This window comes from Nerophis lumbriciformis, linkage group LG09 (genome assembly GCF_033978685.3).
Source record: "Nerophis lumbriciformis linkage group LG09, RoL_Nlum_v2.1, whole genome shotgun sequence".
In the NCBI taxonomy this organism is placed as follows: domain Eukaryota; kingdom Metazoa; phylum Chordata; class Actinopteri; order Syngnathiformes; family Syngnathidae; genus Nerophis; species Nerophis lumbriciformis.
Window position 1 is genome coordinate 49,033,701 of NC_084556.2, and position 17,263 is coordinate 49,050,963.

Consider the following 17,263-nt stretch of genomic DNA (forward strand, 5'->3'; position numbering starts at 1 on the left):
GTGTGCTGATGAAATCTAAACTGAAAAAGCTGGAATTACCGTCAGATTGTTCAGTGGTGATCTTTGGTTTTCTGAACTTTGACCATGTAACGTTTAAAACTATGTACGTCTGAGTGGAATATTCACTTTTTATTTTATTTGAAGGTTTCATGAAGACCTGCCATCTTCTACACGTTCATTGAAATGATGCATGTAAGTTTTTTTCAACATTTAATGTTTGCATTTGTACCAAATATGTCAAAATTGGTCATTTTTATTCATGTTCCTGTGATTAAATTAAGTCGTGATATCTTATAAATCTTATCTTTTTGTGTCCGGTTCAAGTACTGATGACATCTATTAAATAAAGCATGGAATCATGCAGACAGAGTTAATTGAGGAAAGACGTTATTTGGGCTGTACTCTAGTTACAGATCCAAACTTCCCTCTAAAGTCCAGCCCGCGTGCTTCCTCTATTTATTTGGGAGGTCCCTGGTTACATCACTGAAGCTGTCGCTGAGGGAAAGGGGTTAATCTCGACAGCTCCAGTTAGACACAATATGTGATTATACAAGAAATGCAAATGTGTTGACGCTGGTGATATCGCCTTGTCTCTGCTCTGTCTGCGTCACGGCGGTGTTCGGATTTGGCAGTGAGCAGGTCATTCCTGGACACAAACACTGATACCAGACTGGCTTGCAAGCTTTGCACAGACAAAGAAAAATACCACTTCAGCACAATTGACAATAATTATAGCAACGTGATAATATATACATAATTATTCTAACATTTTGTTAAAGTGGTTAAGTCTTACTTGGGTGTCCTTACTTTTTCCCAGCCCACAATAGTAAAGTATGCGGCCACCATTTTGATATTTTTCAAAACCGATAAATGTTTACCTTTTGTATTTTATACATGAAAATGTAAATAAACATTCTTATTTTTGTTCAGTTTTAGTCTCTTGGTTAACTTAGTTTTTGTTTAAATCTGTTTATGGCAAAACATTAAACATGCATGCGGTGTTTTTCCCCGCAAACTTGAATATTTCAAAGGGTCAATTAATAATTTATTAACACTTTTTTTGCAGTATAGCTTTATTTAAAAAAAAAAAAACGTATACTAAAATTATTGGATTTTAAAGCGTCCCACTCCTAAAAAATGTTATCACCGTTTAAGATAAACTTCAGACCTATAGTCTATTAAGCTTTTGTTATGTCATTTGTCAGGCTTTTTTTTTTGTGCCAAACACACAAAATATGTAATATTTTCCCAAAGATGTATTTCAATGTTTAAATAGGTCAATAATTCACAACAATTGATTTGAATTACCTTTTTGAGCAATGACTACTTGAAATAAAAAAACATGGCAGCTTTGTTATTAAAGTCATCTTAGTGGCGGTTAGTCGTTATATTCACATGTATGCTCTTGTTTCTTTAAATAGTATTGGTATGTGCTGACTTAAAGCTTCTGTCTTGACCAGGTCTAAGATTGTCCACTGAGGGCTTCAGAGGTGGAACGTGACCAAAGTCTGGGCTTCCCTACAGAAAGGATGGATGGCTTCAGGATGACCTTTCGTGTTAGTCAGGTGAATGTCAGCAGAGATGTCACTGTCTCTTTTGTGTGCTGATGAAATCTAAACTGAAAAAGCTGGAATTACCGTCAGATTGTTCAGTGGTGATCTTTGGTTTTCTGAACACCAACTAAATGTGCTGAAAGTCTCTTTGGATCGGGAGATGACTTTAACCTGGAATGTTTTCTTGCAGGATGTGGAACATGGTCGGCCTTTTGATGAGGAAGGAAATGATTCAAGGAGCAGCTTTTTTGTGTATAAATGTTTCAAATAAATTAAACAACTTTTAATTTACCACTGCCCTTTGTAACTTGCCTGTGTATCATAACATCTTAAAGGGGAACATTATCACCAGACCTATGTAAGCGTCAATATATACCTTGATGTTGCAGAAAAAAGACCACCGTATTTTCCGCACCATAAGGCGCCCTGGGTTAAAAGCCGCGCCTTCAATGAACGGCATATTTCAAAATTTTGTCCACCTATAAGCCGCCCGGTGTTGTAAGCCGCATCTAACTGCGCTAAAGGAATGTCAAAAAAACAGTCAGGTCAGTCAAACTTTAATAATAATAAAAAACCAGCGTTCTAACAACTCTGTTCACTCCCAAAATGTACGCAAATGTGCAATCACAAACATACGTATATCAACATGGACAGAGCTGCGTGAAAAAAGCCACCCGGCCTCTTTGCGTAAACTTAAACTTACCTTAACCACTCGCTCATCTTTTCTTCATCCATCCCTTCGAGTTAGCTTTTATGATGACGCCGGCTGGAAAGGTCTCTTTTGGCAAGGTCTTCCTTTTGAATATCACCATGGGTGGAAGTTTCTGGCCATTAGCATGGCAAGCTAGAACCACAGTGAAGGATGACTTCTCATTCCCTGTGGTGCGAATATTCACCGTACGTGCTCCCGTTGTATCCACAGTGCGGTTCACAGGAATATCAGTTGCTGTGAAATAGTAATCCGTGTGCGGATGGAGAGATTGCGTCTTTTCATGAACCGGATCCCGGTCGCTTAGTAGGAGCCATTTTGTGGTCTTTACAGATGTAAACACACAAAGGAAATGAAACGTACGGTGATATCCGCGCGCTTTTTCTTCTACGCGGGCGGGTGGTTGCTTACAGTAGAAGAAGCGCTTCCTGTTCTATGGGGGCGGGTGCTTACCTTGGCGGTTGCTTGCGTAGAAGAAGCGCTTCCTGTTCTACCGGGAAAAAAGATGGCGGCTGTTTACCGAAGTTGCGAGATCGAAACTTTATGAAAATGAATCGTAATATTAATCCATATATAAAGCGCACCGGGTTAAAAGCCGCACTGTCAGCTTTTGAGTAAATTTGTGGTTTTTAGGTGCGGCTAATAGTGCGGAAAATACGGCATATATTTTTTTAACCGATTTCCGAACTCTAAATGGGTGAATTTTGGCGAATAAAACTCCTTTCTATTTGCTCTCATAGCTATGACGTCACGTGAAGCAATCCGCCATTTTCTCACTTTTGTCGGAGGGTGTAACAACACGAACAGGGACGGATTCAAGTTGCACCAGTGGCCCAAAGATGCGAAAGTGGCAAGAAATTGGACGAAATTTGTTCAAAATACGAGGCTGTGGGGAAAGCCGACGAAATGGTCAGTCGTTTGTTCCGCACACTTTACCGACGAAAGCTATGCTACGACAGAGATGGCAAGAATGTGTGGATATCCTGCGACACTCAAAGCAGATGCATTTCCAACGATAAAGTCAAAGAAATCTGCCGCCAGACCCCCATTGAATCCGCCGGAGTGTGTGAGCTATTCAGGGACAAAGGACCTCTGTAGCACGGCAAGCAATGGCGGCAGTTTGTTCCCGCAGACGAGCGAGCTAAACCCCCTGGATGTCTTGGCTCACACCGTCCCTTATGCCACCGAAGATGATCAAGAGAAGAATATCGACCCTAGCTTCCCTGGCCTGCTGACATTAACTCCAAAACTGGACAGATCAGCTTTCAGGAAAAGAGTGGATGAGGGTATGTCTACAGAATATATTAATTGATGGAAACTGTATTCATTACTCGCGGTTTTACGCAAATTATTATACATAAACTGTTCACCAATAATTTAGCTTAAAAACATTTGTTTTCTATCATTCGAGTTAGGGTTAGGTATTATACCGGCCGCCTCTTTGAGCTGCAATTTGACCCACTTAACATGCTTCAAAACTCACCATATTTGACGCACACGTCAGGACCTGCGAAAATTGCCTTCTGATAAAAAAAAAAACCAAACCCCAAAAATAAAAATTGCGCTCTAGCGCCCCCTAGAAAAAAAAAAAATAACTAGACTGCCTGTAACTCCCACTAGGAAGGTCGGAGAGACATGAAACAAAAACCTCTATGTAGGTCTGACTTACACCTACCTTTCATAATTGTACATTCTCGGGCTAAAATCAACAGGAAGTTGGCAATTCCCCCTTCAAGACAAAAAAGTACTAAAAACAGACACTTTTGCCTCTGGGCTGTAATTTGACCCCTTTAACATGCTTAAAAACTCACCAAACTGAACAAACACATCAGGACTGCCAAAAAGTGTGATCTAATAAAAAAACCTAACCCCAAATCTCAAAATTGTGCTCTAGCGCAATTTTTTAATAAAACGCACAAAAAACTGCTCCTCGGATGAAAAAACTGACAAAACTGCCTGTAACTCCCACTGGGAAGGTCGGAGAGACATGAAACAAAAACCTCTATGTAGGTCTCACTTAGACCGACATTTCATAAATTGACAACCCCCAGCAAAAATCAACAGGGAGTTTGCTATTCCCCCTTCAAAACAAATTTTTTGTAAAAACCGGTCACCTTCCTTCAAAAACTGTCTCCTCTGAGCGCGTTTGTCGTTTCGGCTTCAAACTAACACAGGAGAGAGATTAAACCCTTGTGTATAAAATACCAGAACAGATTTTTAATACCTGCTCCGGTTTTGATTTTATGACCCTTCAAAGACCTGCTGCGCTGCTGTTTTTTTAAGATGGCTGCTTAAAAGTTCATAGTTGTTAGTAATTATCTTATCAGTGTTAAACCGCTGAAATCCGAGTCTGAATCCGAGCTAATGTCGCTATACCTTGCTGTTTGTTTGTATTGGCATCACTGTGTGACGTCACAGGAAAATGGACGGGTGTATATAACGATGGTTAAAATCAGGCACTTTGAAGCTTTTTTTTAGGGATATTGCGTGATGGGTAAATTTTTGAAAAAAACTTTGAAAAATAAAATAAGCCACTGGGAACTGATTTTTAATGGTTTTAACCCTTCTGAAATTCCCCTTTAACATTCTCAAAGTCTTCATTTCATGCTCAGTTTCTCCAAGAGTTGGGTGTAGGAGTGAGGAAGGAAATGATTCAAGAAGCAGCTTTTTTTGTGCATACTGTATTTCCTTGAAATGCCGCCGGGTATATAGTAGTGATGGGTCCGGCAACACCGATGCGTCGAGCTCATAGAGCAAAACCCTGTGTCGGTGCGCGTACCGCTTTTAGAAAGTCACGTGACCGATCATGAGCTGTTTTGGTCACGTGACCGATACGCCAACTGTGTCGCACTGATGCCTCCTCTGTGCCCTGTGAGCGTGTCTTTTCTACAGCCGGAGAAATAATAACTAAGAAGAGAAATCGTCTGAAATGTAATACGTCGGAAAAACTTTTTTTTTTATTTTTTAATAAAAATGTGTAAAAAAATAAAATTAAAAAGATTCCCAGTCCACAATCATCCACAACACGTTCTCTTAGATTTCCATGTTATGATACATGTTCACATTATTTATTGACTGTATCTAAAAAAGATAAAAGTATATTTTTTATTTAAATGAAGATATGAAATAATCCTAAATGAAATACAATGACTTGGTTTATATTATTGTATATACTAGGGCAGGGGTCACCAACGCGGTGCCCGCGGGCACCAGAACGCCCGTAAGCACCAGATGAGTTGCCCGCTTGCCTGTTCTAAAAATAGCTCAAATAGCAGCACTTACCAGTGAGCTGCCTTTATTTTTTAAATTTTATTTATTTACTGGCAAGCTGGTCTCGCTTTGCTCGACATTTTTAATTCTAAAAGAGACAAAACTCAAATAGAATTTGAAAATCCAAGAAAATATTTTAAAGACTTGGTCTTCACTTGGAATAAGCGGTAGAAAATGGATGGATGGATGGATGGATGGGTCTTCACTTGTTTAAATAAATTCATTTATTTTTTACTTTGCTTCTTATTACTTTTAGAAATACAATTTTAGAGAAAAAATACAACCTTAAAAATGATTTTAGGATTTTTAAACAAATATACCTTTTTACCTTTTAAATTTCTTCCTCTTCTTTCCTGACAATTTAAATCAATGTTCAAGTAATTTTTTAAATTTTTTTATTGTAAAGAATAATAAATATTTTAGCTTCTGTTTTTTCGACGAAGAATATTTGTGAAATATTTCTTCAAACTTACTATGATTAAAATTCAAAAAAATTATCCTGGCAAATCTAGAAAATCTGTAGAATCCAATTTAAATCTTATTTCAAAGTATTTTGAATTTCTTTTAAAATTTTTGTTCTGGAAAATCTAGAAGAAATACTGATTTGTCTTTGTTAGAAATATAGCTTGGTCAAATTTGTTATATATTCTAACAAAGTGCAGATTGGATTTTAACCAATTTAAAACATGTCATCAAAATTCTCAAATGTATCTTAATCAGGTCAAATTACTAATGATGTTCCATAAATTCTTTTTTTAATTTTTTCAAAAAGATTCAAATTAGCTAGTTTTTCTCTTCTTTTTGTCGGTTGAATTTTGAATTTTAAAGAGTCGAAATTGAAGATAAACTATGTTTCAAAATGTTATTTTAATTTTTTTCGTGTTTTCTCCTCTTTTAAACCGTTCAATTAAGTGTTTTTTTTCATCATTTATTCTCTACAAAAAACCTTCCGTAAAAGGAAAAAAAAATGTACGACGGAATGACAGCCAGAAATACCCATTTTTTTTATATATATAAATTTATTTATTTAGCTATTCTTGTTTAAATCACACTTACGTGTAACTTACAAATGACAATATATTTATTTATTTAAGTGTGTATCAAACTGGTAGCCCTTCGCATTAATCAGTACCCAAGAAGTAGTTTTTGGTTTCAAAAAGGTTGGTGACCCCTGTACTAGGTCATAAAATCAGTGTCAGTTGAGTCGGTCCATAGGTTGCCTGTAGGGATTTTTAATGTCCAGCAGATGTCAGTATTTAGTGACACAGTATCGACACAGTATCAATACAGTTTTGCAATGTGTCGAAACGCTTCATGACGCCTCATCAACCCATCACTACATAGTCGTAAAAAGTGATGAGGAAGCAGACACGATGGACAAGGTGACGGAGAAATGGACGACGCTGAAGATGAAGAGGTCTTAACTGATGGATCTCCACAGGATGTAGTACAAGTACCGTAGTAGATGTCCATCAAGGTGCAGTAACGTTGACAGGAACATTTTCAGTTTGTTCAAGTTCAAATGATATTTTCTCTCTGGCCTCACGGATGTTTACATTGATTGATAATGTTTGTTGTTACAATCGTAGTTAAGAATTAAAGTAGCATGTTTTATTATCAATTTGTTTTTCATGCGTACGTAATTGTTGAATGACCCCCCCTTGTAAAAATAGTGTCATGTTATAATTGCCTTTAGTAAGTGTGCCACACGCTCACTATGACAGTAATCCCATGTAACTTCTTTCAGTGATAAACTTCTGGGAGAGACTGGATATGTTTAGCCAGACGGGGCTGCGGAGCAAATTTTGAGCACTGGGGACAAACTTCATGATGTCCTGGCTGGATCAACATATCTGCAAGGACTGAACCGGAGTTAGTGGGCAGCCTAAGACGCAGTTAGCTCTTTGCTGGGTCAGGATCCGTGCACAATATTGACATGTACTTTTGACACCGCTGGTTGCATCAGCTCTTTTAAGTGCATGTCCTTTGATATTTCCACATGTAGAATTAAAGTGTACCTTAATTATTCAAAGCATGTAATATGTACATTTTTGTATTATGCAAATAGTCCCATTTTAATGGATAAACAAAGCACCTTCCATAAAATGTAAATTAACTTAAACAGCATTTAGGCTCCTACACCCACTCTTGGAGAAACTGAGCATGCAATGAAGGCTTTAAGATGTCAATTAAAAGTTGTTTAATTCATTTGAAACATTTATACACAAAAAAGCAGCTCCTTGAATCATTTCCTTCCTCATCATGTTCCACATCCTGCAAGAAAACATTCCAGGTTAAAGTCATCTCCCGATCCAAAGATACTTTCAGCACATTTAGTTGGTGTTCAGAAAACCAAAGATCACCACTGAACAATCTGACGGTAATTCCAGCTTTTTCAGTTTAGATTTCATCAGCACACAAAAGAGACGGAGATAATGTTTGAAGAAAGGTGACCGGTTTTTACAAAAAATTTGTTTTGAAGGGGGAATAGCAAACTTCCTGTTGATTTTTGCTGGGGGTTGTCAATTTATGAAATGTAGGTCTAAGTGAGACCTACATAGAGGTTTTTGTTTCATGTCTCTCCGACATTCCCGGTGGGAGTTACAGGCAGTTTTGTCATTTTTTTTCTTCCGAGGAGCAGTTTTTTCTCAGTTTTATTAAAAAATTGCTCTAGAGCGCAATTTTTAAATTTGGGGTTAGTTTTTTTTATTAGATCGCAATTTTTGCCAGTCCTGATGTGTGCGTTCAGTTTGGTGAGTTTTGAAGCATGTTAAGGGGGTCAAATTACAACTCAAAGAGGCAAAAGTGACTGTTTTTAGTACTTTTTTGTCTTGAAGGGGGAATTGCCAACTTCCTGTTGATTTTTGCCCGAGGATGTACAATTATGAAAGGTAGGTGTAAGTCAGACCTACATAGGTTTTTTTTTCTTGTCTCTCCGACCTTCCTAGTGGGAGTTACAGGCAGTCTAGTTTTTTTTTTTTCCCTAGGGGGCGCTAGAGCGCAATTTTGAGTTTTGTGGTTCGGTTTTTTTTTAAAAGGCAATTTTCGCAGGTCCTGATGTGTGGGTAAAATATGGTGAGTTTTGAAGCATGTTAAGTGGGTCAAATTACAGTTTTTTGTGGGTGCGGAAGAATAATAAAGAATAATAAAACCTTACAAATTCAATAGGTCCTTATGTCCCATTGCATAAGGACTCCCAGAGGGAGTCCTTATGCAATGGGCCATGCGGGCCTTAAAAATGACCAATTTTGACATATTTGGTACAAATGCAAACATTAAATGTTGAAAAAAACTTACATGCATCATTTCAATGAACGTGTAGAAGATGGCAGGTCTTTAGGAAACCTTAAAATGAAATAAAAAAAGTTAATATTCCACTCAGATGTGCATAGTTTTAAACGTTACATGGTCAAAGTTCAGAAAACCAAAGATCACCACTGAACAATCTGACGGTAATTCCAGCTTTTTCAGTTTAGATTTCATCAGCACACAAAAGAGACAGTGACATCTCTGCTGACATTCACCTGACTAACATGAAAGGTCATCCTGAAGCCATCCATCCTTTCTGTAGGGAAGCCCAGACTTTGGTCACGTTCCACCCCTTAGACCTGGTCAAGACAGAAGCTTTAAGTCAGGGTTTTCTAAAAGCTAACTTTAACAGCACAATTCTATTTAAAAAAAATAAATAAAGAGCATACAGGTGAATTAACAGTTGCAAAGTTGACTTGAATATCAAGCTGCCATGTGGGCCGTTTTATTTATTTGAAGCAGTCATTGCTCAAAGTAGTGATGGGTCTGGCAACACCGATGTCGAGCTCATAGAGCAAAACCCTGTGTCGGTGCGCGTACCGCTTTTAGAAAGTCACGTGACCGATACGCGAACTGTGTCACACTGACGCCTCCTCTGTGCCCTGTGAGCGGCTCTTTTCTACAGCCGGAGAAATAATAACTAAGAAGAGAAAGCGTCTACAATTGAATACGTTGGAAAAACTTTTAATAAAAATGTGTAAAAAATATAATAAAATTTTCCAAGTCCACAAGCATCCTCATTGACAACACGTTCTCTTAAATTTGATACATGTTCACATTATTTATTGACTATCTAAAAAAGATAAAGATATTTTTATTTAAATGAAGTTATGAAATAATCCTAAATGAATTTATATTATTGTATATACTAGGTCAGTGGTTCTCAAATGGGGGTACGTGATTTTTTTTTTTTTAAATGTTTTAAAAATAGCAACAATTCAAAAACCTTTTATAAATATATTTATTGAATAATACTTCAACAAAATATGAATGTAAGTTCATAAACTCAGTGAAGCACAAGCTCAGATTTCTCACTAAAATGTCTGTCAAAAAGAACTGAAAAGAAATGCAACAATGCAATATTCAGTGTTCACAGCTAGATTTTTTTTGTGGACATGTTCCATAAATATTGATGTTAATTTATTTATAATTGAATCACTTGTTTATTTTTCAACAAGTTTTTAGTTATTTGTATATCTTTTTTTCCAAATAATTCAAGAAAGACCACTACATATGAGCAATATTTTGCACTGTTATACAATTGAATAAATCAAACTGATGACATAGTGCTTCTTTATCAACCAAAAATGCTTTGCTCTGATTATGGGGTACTTGAATTAAAAAAAATGTTCACAGGGGTTACATCACTGGAAAAAGGTTGAGAACCACTGTACTAGGTCATAAAATCAGTGTCAGTTGAGTCGGTCCATAGGTTGCCTGTAGGGATTTTTAATGTCCAGCAGATGTCAGTATTTATCGACACAGTATCAATACAGTTTATCAATGTGTCGAGACGCTTCATGACGCCTCATCAACCCACCACTAGCTCAAAGAGTAAATTAAATGTTGAAAAACTTACATGCATCATTTCAATGAACGTGTAGAAGATGGCAGGTCTTCATGAAACCTTCAAATCAAATAAAAAGTGAATATTCCACTCAGATGTACATAGTTTTAAACGTTACATGGTCAAAGTTCAGAAAACCAAAGATCACCACTGAACAATCTGACGGTAATTCCAGCTTTTTCAGTTTAGATTTCATCAGCACACAAAAGAGACAGTGACATCTCTGCTGACATTCACCTGACTAACATGAAAGGTCATCCTGAAGCCATCCATCCTTTCGGTAGGGAAGCCCAGACTTTGGTCACGTTCCACCTCTGAAGCCCTCAGTGGACAATCTTAAACCTGGTCAAGACAGAAGCTTTAAGTCAGGGTTTTCTAAAAGCTAACTTTAACAGCACAATGCCATTTTAAATCAAATAAAAAGAGCACACAGGTGAATTAACAGTTGCAAAGTTGACTTGAATATCAAGCTGCCATGTGGGCCGTTTTATTTTATTTATTTGAAGCAGTCATTGCTCAAAGAGTAAATTAAATGTTGAAAAACTTACATGCATCATTTCAATGAACGTGTAGAAGATGGCAGGTCTTCATGAAACCTTCAAATGAAATAAAAAGTGAATATTCCACTCAGACGTACATAGTTTTAAACGTTACATGGTCAAAGTTCAGAAAACCAAAGATCACCACTGAACAATCTGACGGTAATTCCAGCTATTTCAGTTTAGATTTCATCAGCACAATAAAAATAACATTCTCAGGTTTGAAGAGCTCTCAAGTTACCTCAGTCTGCTCCCAGCTGGGTCAGAACCTCACCATCATGGACCAGGCTCTGGAAACTTGAGCAGCACACCTCCAAACCTGTGAGGAACACAAGGCGGGACACCTCAGGAGAAAGCGTGCGAGAGCGGCGAAGAGAACGGTTGCCATGGCGACTCAGACACGTGACCAAGAAACCTCGTCAGTTGTCGCATCAGACGGCACTTCCTATTCACACTTTTCATCCTTGACATCTTTCACACTTTCACTTCTAATAAATCACAACTCACCATTTATGTCACGTCCCAAACGCCGTGTCTCATGACCTCCAATCTTCAGCTGCAATGGCGTCCTGGCCGAGTGCTGCACACAAAATTACTTTATTCAGGATGCGACTTTTGAGCATTAACTATGGAAAGCAATTATGTGCTAAGCTAGCTCAACAGAACATTCACATTTGACCTTTAAAGACGCACAAGTGACAAAATGAGGGATTAAAACGAGTTACCGTATTTTCCGCACTATTAGCCGCACCTAAAAACCACAAATTTACTCAAAAGCTGACAGTGCGGCTTTTAACCCGGTGCGCTTTATATATGGATAAATATTAAGATTCATTTTCATAAAGTTTCGATCTCGCAACTTCGGTAAACAGCCGCCATCTTTTTTCCCGGTAGAACAGGAAGCGCTTCTTCTTCTACGCAAGCAACCGCCAAGGTAAGCACCCGCCCCCATAGAACAGGAAGCGCTTCTTCTTCTACTGTAAGCAACCACCCGCCCGCGTAGAAGAAGAAAAGGAGCGCGTATTTCACCGTACGTTTCATTTCCTTTGTGTGTTTACATCTGTAAAGACCACAAAATGGCTCCTACTAAGCGTCAGGGATCCGGTTCATGAAAAGACGCAATCTCTCCATCCACACACGGATTACTATTTCACAGCAACTGATATTCCTGTGAACCGCACTGTGGATACAACGGGAGCACGTACGGTGAATATTCGCACCACAGGGAATGAGAAGTCATCCTTCACTGTGGTTCTAGCTTGCCATGCTAATGGCCAGAAACTTCCGCCCATGGTGATATTCAAAAGGAAGACCTTGCCAAAAGAGACCTTTCCAGCCGGCGTCATCATAAAAGCTAACTCGAAGGGATGGATGAAGAAAAGATGAGCGAGTGGTTAAGGTAAGTTTAAGTTTACGCGAAGAGGCCGGGTGGCTTTTTTCACGCAGCTCTGTCCATGTTGATATACGTATGTTTGTGATTGCACATTTGCGTACATTTTGGGAGTGAACAGAGTTGTTAGAACGCTGGTTTTTAATATATTGTTAAAGTTTGACTGACCTATCTGACTGTTTTTTTGACATTCCTTTAGCGCAGTTAGATGCGGCTTACAACACCGGGCGGCTTATAGGTGGACAAAGTTTTGAAATATGCCGCTCATTGAAGGCGCGGCTTTTAACCCAGGGCGCCTTATGGTGCGGAAAATATGGTAATTTAAAGCCCCAGTATGGACTGGACTCTTACTATTATGTTGGATCCACTATGGACTGGACTCTCACAATATTATGTCAGACCCACTCGACATCCATTGCATTCGGTCTCCCCTAGAGGGGGGTTACCCACATATTCGGTCCTCTCCAAGGTTTCTCATAGTCATTCACATCGACGTCCCACTGGGGTGAGTTTTTCCTTGCCCTTATGTGGGCTTTGTACCGAGGATGTCGTTGTGGCTTGTGCAGCCCTTTGAGACACTTGTGATTTAGGGCTATATAAATAAACATTGATTGATAATTGTCATAGAAGAGGAGCCACAGCCTCTGACCCTACAGCTTTGAATAAAATGTTATAACTTAAGTTTGATTTACATCCCAATATTTTTGACCAGCTTTGATTCAACTACTGAACAGTTAATAGATTTTAGGGGTGTCACACTCAAATACAGAGTGGGCCAAAATTTAAAACTGAACAAAGCCGCGGGCCAAGGTTGAACAAATTAAGCTTTTTGATAGGGACCCAAACAAGTTTTGCATTAAATATTGAACAAGCAAGGCTTATATAACTTTATAGTGACATACAAAATAGTTACCGTATTTTCCGCACTATTAGCCGCACCTAAAAACCACAAATTTACTCAAAAGCTGACAGTGCGGCTTATAACCCGGTGCGCTTTATATATGGATTAATATTAAGATTCATTTTCATAAAGTTTCGGTCTCGCAACTACGGTAAACAGCCGCCATCTTTTTTCCCCGTAGAAGAGGAAGTGCTTCTTCTACGCAAGCAACCGCCAAGGTAAGCACCCGCCCCCATAGAACAGGAAGCGCTTCTTCTACTGTAAGCAACCACCCGCCCGCGTAGAAGAAGAAGAAGCGCGCGGATATTACGTTTCATTTCCTTTGTGTGTTTACATCTGTAAAGACCACAAAATGGCTCCTACTAAGCGACAGGTTTCTGGTTCATGAAAAGACGCAATCTCTCCATCCGCGCACACGGACTACTATTTCACAGCAACTGCCTAAAGACTTTCAAGAAAAGCTGGCTACTTTCCGTGCATATTGTAAAAACAAGATAGCTGAAAAAAAGATCCGGCCAGAGAACATTATCAACATGGACGAGGTTCCACCGACTTTTGATATTCCTGTGACCCGCACTGTGGATACAACGGGAGCACGTACGGTGAATATTCGCACCACAGGGAATGAGAAGTCATCCTTCACTGTGGTTCTAGCTTGCCATGCTAATGGCCAGAAACTTCCACCCATGGTGATATTCAAAAGGAAGACCTTGCCAAAAGAGACCTTTCCAGCCGGCGTCATCATAAAAGCTAACTCGAAGGGATGGATGGATGAAGAAAAGATGAGCGAGTGGTTAAGGGAAGTTTACGCGAAGAGGCCGGGTGGCTTTTTTCACGCAGCTCCGTCCATGTTGATATACGACTCCATGCGCGCCCACATCACGCTGGTTTTTAATATATTATTAAAGTTTGACTGACCTATCTGACTGTTTTTTTGACATTCCTTTAGCGTAGTTAGATGCGGCTTATAACACGGGGCGGCTTATAGGTGGACAAAGTTTTGAAATATGCCGTTCATTGAAGGCGCGGCTTATAACCCAGGGTGGCTTATGGTGCGGAAAATACGGTAAGTTTGATTTACATCCCAATATTTTTGACCAGCTTTGAAAAGTTTGATTCAACTATTGAAGAGTGTTATAGATTTTAGGGGTGTGACTCTCGGCACTCGACGATTTGATACATTCTTGGGGTGACGATTCGACACTGTTCTCGCAATGTATCTAATATAACTACAACACGTCCAAAACCAGTTTGAAAATACCCTTATGTCCTAAAATTCTATTTAGAAATTAAATATTACTTTAAAATAGGTTTTTGCAAATTCTGAATGGTTTAGAATCGCGATTCAGAATCAAGTAATCTCGATTTCGCTTGTAATACATGACCTGAACAATATCGACTCCTACTTCGTTAACTGGTTCACGCTCTCAACAGTGAATATTTAGTCTAAATTCATGAAATCTATATTTTAGATGTACATGTACGATAATAAGAAGTATATTAGTAAACATAATATTACGAGAAGTGTAACTTACAATTCTGGCACGTGCGCCTTGCTTGAGTCCACGTGGCTGCTGGTCGCCAAGCTTCCATTGTAGCCACAATATTGTTCACATTTCGACACCAAACTTGACCGTTTAACTCCAACATGGAATTGTAGCGTGGGACTAACATGTCGTTTAGCAGTTACCAACAAAAAAATGAGGTCTTTTAGAAGAGAGAATTCGAGTGAGACCGCTTGAAAGCAGAGCAGGAGCTGAAAGAAAGAAAAACGCCGGATGTTGGGTATTTATAGCTTGTGTCGCGTGAACATGACGTCAGAGGGGGCGTCACCAACCAAATCATCCATTTTGGGGTTTTGTCGCCTCCTACCGTCCCGGCGTGTGAGCGAACCACAAAGGAAGTCATTTTAAAAGATTGAACTGTGACGTAAATTTTTGAAGAGTAGTTACAATAAAAAAAAAAAAAAAAAAAAAGAGTAGTTATAATTACGAAGAGGTAAATCAAAAGATTACATGGGATGTATTTGTGTGTACTGTATTTTGTACTTCGAACACAAGTATTTAAATTGTAATCCTATTTAAGCATACTTGCCAACCTTGAGACCTCCGATTTCGGACGGTGGGGGGTGGGGGGAGGGGGCGTGTTTGGGGGTGGGGCGGGGCGTGGTTGATATATATATATATATATATATATATATATATATATATATATATGTCTTAATAAGGTTATCCAAAAAATAGTGCTCGATACCGTAGTAGAGCGCAATATATGTATGTGTGGGGAAAAAAATCACAAGACTATTTCATCAGAGATGAAATAGTCTTGTGATTTTTTTTCCCACACATACATATATATATATATATATATATATATATATATATATATATAGCTAGAATTCACTGAAAGTCAAGTATTTCTTATATATATATATATATATATATATATATATATATATATATATATATACTGAAAGTCAAGTATTTCTTATATATATATATATATATATATATATATATATATATATATATATATATATATATATATATATATATATATATATATATATATATATAAGAAATACTTGACTTTCAGTGAATTCTAGCTATATATATATATATATATATATATATATATATATATATATATATATGTATGTGTGGGAAAAAAAATCACAAGACTATTTCATCTCTGATGAAATAGTCTTGTGATTTTTTTTTCCCCACACATACATATATTGCGCTCTACTACGGTATCGAGCACTATTTTTTGGATAACCTTATTAAGACATATATATATATATATATATATATATATATATATATATATATATATATATATATATATATATATATATATATATATATAAACACCTCCCTAGGGAGGTGTTTAGGGCACGTCCGACCGGTAGGAGGCCGCGGGGAAGACCAAGGACACGTTGGGAAGACTATGTCTCCCGGCTGGCCTGGGAACGCCTCGGGGTTCCACAGGAAGAGCTGGACGAAGTGGCTGGGGAGAGGGAAGTCTGGGCTTCCCTGCTTAGGTTGCTGCCCCCGCAACCCGACCTCGGATAAGCGGAAGAAGATGGATGGATGGATGGATGGATGGATATATATATATATATATATATATATATATATATATATATATAAAAGAAATACTTGAATTTCAGTGTTCATTTATTTATATATACATATACATATACACACACATAACACTCATCTACTCATTGTTGAGTTAAGGGTTGAATTGTCCATCCTTGTTCTATTCTCTGTCACTATTTCAGAACACACACATTATACAAATATACATTATAAAATCAATAAGAAAACGGGAGCTCTAATTTGGGAGTCTGAATTAGGATCAGAAGTTCCTATATAAACATTGCGCACTCACGTCGCCTTTTTGTATTGATTACTGCAGCTGTGCACTGGATTCATTCACAAATACAAACTACAACTCACAAACACTTTAGAGTTAGGCTCCACCATCAGAATGTGTACTTACCGTAAACCTATAAAGATAACATGGATATTATTCAGTGAGTTGATTCACCAAAACTAACCTGTTATACAGGAGGAAAAAGCACACAGGACGTTTCAATTGTTCACAGACTGGTCGCGCTCATCAGAATGACAAGAGACTTCCGGTCTGCAGGTGATAGCATTCAATTGGGAAGAAACGCCCTACTGCCCCCTACTGACCAATGTGAATACTGATAAATGTGTAATGACAGCTCCAAAAACGAATTCAAACCACAATATAAAATAAATAAATCAACACAAAAATGTGACACATTATGGGTGGGTCACATATGCATGTACAGTAGATGGCAGTATTGTCCTGTTTAAAAGTGTCACAACATCGCTGTTTACGGCAGACGAACTGCTTTACGGTAGACGAAAACTTGACTGCTGTTGTTGTGTGTTGTTACCGCGCTGGGAGGACGTTAATGAAACTGCCTAACAATAAACCCACATAAGAAACCAAGAACTCGCCCTCCATCATTAGCTGTTTATATTGTG

At 38.1% G+C, this 17,263-nt stretch overlaps 2 long non-coding RNA genes and 7 other non-coding genes across 11 annotated transcripts in view; 3 read left to right on the forward strand and 6 right to left on the reverse strand.

Moving 5' to 3' along the window:
• The window catches only part of LOC133607928 (uncharacterized), a 30,706-nt gene extending 28,862 nt beyond the window's left edge, over positions 1-1,844 (forward strand). Inside the window, exons 14-16 of the long non-coding RNA XR_009815466.1 lie at positions 145-192; positions 1,461-1,565; positions 1,744-1,844. This is a non-coding gene — a long non-coding RNA (uncharacterized lncRNA). The remainder of the gene's footprint in view (positions 1-144; positions 193-1,460; positions 1,566-1,743) is intronic.
• Positions 1-14,983, reverse strand: part of LOC133607929 (uncharacterized) — a 32,118-nt gene extending 17,135 nt beyond the window's left edge. Inside the window, exons 1-8 of one of the 3 annotated variants that reach the window (XR_009815468.1) lie at positions 14,774-14,983; positions 11,455-11,527; positions 11,189-11,266; positions 10,957-11,004; positions 10,646-10,750; positions 10,421-10,468; positions 9,057-9,140; positions 8,830-8,877 (exon numbers count right to left, since the gene is read on the reverse strand). This is a non-coding gene — a long non-coding RNA (uncharacterized lncRNA). The remainder of the gene's footprint in view (positions 1-8,829; positions 8,878-9,056; positions 9,141-10,420; positions 10,469-10,645; positions 10,751-10,956; positions 11,005-11,188; positions 11,267-11,454; positions 11,528-14,773) is intronic. The other 2 variants (XR_009815469.1, XR_009815470.1) reach the window with 2 other exon arrangements.
• LOC133608159 (small nucleolar RNA SNORD65) lies at positions 4-77 on the forward strand. The gene has a single exon (XR_009815509.1). It is a non-coding gene; the product is annotated as a small nucleolar RNA SNORD65 (small nucleolar RNA).
• Positions 1,602-1,675, forward strand: LOC133608158 (small nucleolar RNA SNORD65). Its single transcript, XR_009815508.1, has one exon. It is a non-coding gene; the product is annotated as a small nucleolar RNA SNORD65 (small nucleolar RNA).
• Positions 7,875-7,948, reverse strand: LOC133608157 (small nucleolar RNA SNORD65). The gene has a single exon (XR_009815507.1). It is a non-coding gene; the product is annotated as a small nucleolar RNA SNORD65 (small nucleolar RNA).
• LOC133608156 (small nucleolar RNA SNORD65) lies at positions 8,947-9,020 on the reverse strand. The gene has a single exon (XR_009815506.1). It is a non-coding gene; the product is annotated as a small nucleolar RNA SNORD65 (small nucleolar RNA).
• LOC133608155 (small nucleolar RNA SNORD65) lies at positions 10,536-10,609 on the reverse strand. Its single transcript, XR_009815505.1, has one exon. It is a non-coding gene; the product is annotated as a small nucleolar RNA SNORD65 (small nucleolar RNA).
• On the reverse strand, positions 11,072-11,145 carry LOC133608152 (small nucleolar RNA SNORD65). Its single transcript, XR_009815502.1, has one exon. It is a non-coding gene; the product is annotated as a small nucleolar RNA SNORD65 (small nucleolar RNA).
• Positions 11,340-11,416, reverse strand: LOC133608170 (small nucleolar RNA SNORD49). The gene has a single exon (XR_009815520.1). It is a non-coding gene; the product is annotated as a small nucleolar RNA SNORD49 (small nucleolar RNA).
• Positions 14,984-17,263: the final 2,280 nt, after the last annotated feature.